Genomic DNA, 4,254 nt, shown 5'->3' on the forward strand with positions numbered 1-4,254 from the left:
TATCGGATGGAGCTCCACTGGAAGACAACCGTTTTGGAGATTTCCTGTGATTTCCCATCGCTTTCTATTGTGGCAATAATGGTTGCCACGACAAATAGAAAGGGTAAATTTAATTTAGGTGAAGATACTCTCTATACCCTAAAAAATGCGTTAATGAGCTTTTAACCTCTAAACATCACATAAACAAACCTCTAAAGGGAGCCATTGACATCTAACCCTTATCCCAACACTTAACATTCCCAATAACAATAACTGATTTGTTCTCTAAAACTATGTTTTACAATACTAAGTTGTTCCCCAGGGATAATAAAACTGTAGTATTGTGACAGGTCTTTGCTTTATATATAATCTAGCATGCTTATAGTATACACATATTTACGGTAGCATCAGAGGATATTGTCTTCAGAAGATATTTTTGTGCCTATATAATTTTCCATTGTCTGTCCACAGTTATTTTTAATTAGGTAAAATTGTATTGGGATTTGTCATGGTTTACAGAAAAAAACAACTTATTCCCTCTTATCCCTTACCTTCAACCATCCCTAAATAAGTATAGACAAAAATACACAGATATACAGTATATTTGTAGGGAAAAGAAGAACATCAACATAAAATCGTATTGAAGCCTTCATCTGTGGTCATCAACTTATTAGAAACCAAGAATTACAGATAGGTTATATCATGCATATACTCTGTAGCAACAATAAGCCATGGAGGAAGTTGACCATATCATTTAAATTTTAGGGCAATTTAGGAGGGTTAAAGAGAAATAAATGGTTGTACTGAGGGGGTGAGTCCGTTTTAGGGGAGCAGTCTGTCTGTTATTATAATGAATTTCTAAAACATGAATTGGAAGGTTGGAGTAAAATGACAAGAATAAGTAATCCGTGGGCACTGGTCTACCAATCTACCATCCTGGAGGCAACTCGATTATGTCAGGCAAATTAGTAAGATTAAACACAAGAAAACATACATGATTCACTAAAGAGGTAAGCAGGATAGTGAAGGAGAAAAAAATATGCATATAGGAGATTAAAAAAAAAAAAAAAAAACTGAAAGTGTAGCTGATAGAGAAGAGTATAAAATTAGACAAAAAGAGGCCAAACAAATTATCATCCCTGTCAAAGCACAGAAAAAGGAGGAAATGGCTAAATCTATTAAATAAAACCTTTTTTAGATACATCAGTGATGGGAGGAAAAAAGTACAATGGGATTAGTAAAACAAAAACTGAGCACAACATTATGTTGAGGGAGACCTGGATGTAGTAAACCATTTAAACAATTACTTCTGTTTTAGAAAAAAATTGGGTTTCAGCCCAGGTTCACACTGGGTACGATTTCCTTCGATTTGAGATGCGATTTCACATGTGAAATCGCATCTCAAATCGGCGGCATTTGCCGGCAATTGTCGGCAATGACACTGTCCTAATTGGTGCGACGCCGCATCTGCGGCGCTGCACCGATTTCAAAAAGTAGTTCCTGTACTACTTTTTGCGATTTCGGGCCGCGATTTACATAGAAATCTGTGCAGAAACTTGCACACATGTCTCTTAAATCGCGGCCGAAATCAGGACTGCCGGCGGCTTCACTTCCGCAGCCCAGTGTGAACCAGGGCTCAAAGATGGACAATATTGAGAGGAATTGGACACAGGAATTGGACACATATAAACAATGTTGCCAAATTTGGCACCCTTGGAAGGTACTAAGGGAATCCCTTGAATTACAGAATCTATATATAGGATGTGAAAATAGTTCAGAGTTGGGATCAATTGAGGAGATTTTGCTTTGAGTAGCTATTTATGGTAGTTTTATTTATTTGTTTAAAAATATAATTATACATTATACAGCTCTCAAAAAATCCACTTGCCTGCTCGCATTTTGCGAGTAGATTTTGAGGGCTGGCGTGTGGGCTGCCTGTGGGCGGGGGGGGGCACCGCTGGCAGCCTGGGTTTGTCGGACTCGGAGCGATAGTAGGGAAGGAGAAAGGAGAGGAGAGACGCTGCCGCCTGGTTGATCAGCGCGCAGGGAACAGCTTTCATTTCAATAGCTGTGTTCCCTGCCGTGCGCCATCATATACAGCCCCCTCCCTTGTCTGTGCACTTTGATAGACAGATCACCCGTCCCAGGATTGGACGGGTGATCTGTCCAATCCTGGGACGGATTGTACCTACCCAGCATTGATGGTATCCAGTGCCAGGAAGGACCGATCCGTATAGTTAATCGCTGGGATCTGCATATTAAGATAAGCTTGCCTAAAATTAACAGCTGTTGACATGTTAAGGATAAAGCCAGCTTGATTAGGATGGATAATATGAGTTTTGGCCAATATTTTCGCATCTGTTGATAGTAAGGAGATAGGCCGGTATGACTCTGGATATAACAGATCTTTATCTTTTTTCAGGATAACCATGATTGCAGCTTTGGACATTGAGTCCAGGAGACGCCCTTCCACCAAAGTCGAATTAAACATTTTAAGTAGGGCAGGTAACTGCACTTCACTATATTTTTTTATAAACTTCAATTGGAATACCGTCTACCCCTGGTGCTTTATTATTTGAAAAAGCCTGCCACTGTGGCTTCCAATTCCAATTGGGTCAAAAAGGGCAGCAAGGTAGAAGCTGACAAATTTAGTCACATTAATGGAATCAATCCTAAAAAGTAGGATCACTAATCACTTAAAAACACACAAGTAGTTGGATCTAAAGCAGATGGCATTATTGAGGGCAGGTTATGTTAGTCTAATCTGATTGATTTTTTTTCTACATCAGTAATGTTTTGGACTATTGTGGTGCTGTGGACATAGCCTATCTTGATTTCAGTATATCATTTGTTACAGTTCCACATAAGGATCTAATAAAAAAGTTACACACGCTATTACTTCACTCTTATGTAGTTCAGTGGATATGCAGTTGGCTAAAGAATACATTTTAAAGTGTGGATGTGAATGGGATTCATTCGGAACAGAGTCAATAGTGGTGTACCACAAGGCTCTGTACTAGGGCCTGTTCTTTTAATCTGTTGTATGTGATACAGCTATAGGTTTGGTGGGTAAAGTATGCCTTTTTGTTAATAACACAAGGTTGTGCAATAGGGTTAATGATCCTGGAAGTGTCTGTAATATGGAACATGATTTGGAATTGCTAGATGATTGGTAAAAACTATGGAAACTGCAATTCTATGTTTAAGTAAATTAATGCACCCAGGAAAAAGCAATCCCTTGACAGAGTACAGCTTTTCCAACCGTGTTGGCAAGAATTACAGGGAAAAACTTTTGGGGTACTTATTTCCAATAATTGTAAAATGAGCAAACAGTGTGGCCAAGTGATGCAAAAAGTGAATAGATTTCTAGGAATTATCACTAGAGTGATCACCAGCAGGAGGAAGGTGGTCCTAATTCCTCTATATAGGTCATAAGTTAGACCATATTTAGAATACTGTGTTCAGTTATGGAGAACTCACTTACAAAAAAATTGATAAGATAGAACAAGTCAAAAGACAGGCAATAACAAATGATCCATATAGTGCTTGAACACTAAAATGCATGGTGACAAATTAAAATGAAGTCCATTGAAGTAATATCCTAAGAAATGTGATTGTTTAGATTAATATCCACCTGGTGCACCTCCACAGTGATAATAAAGAGGATGTGAGCTTACCAGATCGCTAGACTCCACGTTATAGAAGTCTAGACAAGCGTTTAAATAATGATCCAGCACTCAAAACAAATCCCTCAGTGGTAAAACGGAAAGGAAAGTAACTGGCCAAACAAACCCCTGGTGTTCCTCAGACATGAACAACAAGGAAGAAAAAGGGGGTCCACATAGTGTAAAACCGTTTTATTTTGAGAAAAAGGTTACTAAACACTTACAGCAATCCAGTGAATAGTCAGTGGTTAAAACAATAGTTCCCAGGATGAAAAAACTTGTATACAAGTTCAATTGGCGTGGTTAGCTCAGACATAGACTAACCACGCCAATTGAGCTTGTATACAAGTAATATTAATCCTGGGAACTACCATTTTAACCACTGACTACTCACTGGATTGCTGTAAGTGTTTAGTAACCTTTTTCTCAAAATAAACTTTTTTACGGTTTTGCACTTTTTCTTCTTGGTCACGTCTGAGGAACACCAGTGGTTTGTTTGGCCAGCCATGTTACCTTCCTTTCCCGTCTAACCACTGAGGGATCCACTTGGATCATTATTTAAACGCTTGTCTAGACTCCTATGTCGTGGAGTCTAGTGATCTGGTAAGCT

This window comes from Rana temporaria, chromosome 1 (genome assembly GCF_905171775.1).
Source record: "Rana temporaria chromosome 1, aRanTem1.1, whole genome shotgun sequence".
In the NCBI taxonomy this organism is placed as follows: domain Eukaryota; kingdom Metazoa; phylum Chordata; class Amphibia; order Anura; family Ranidae; genus Rana; species Rana temporaria.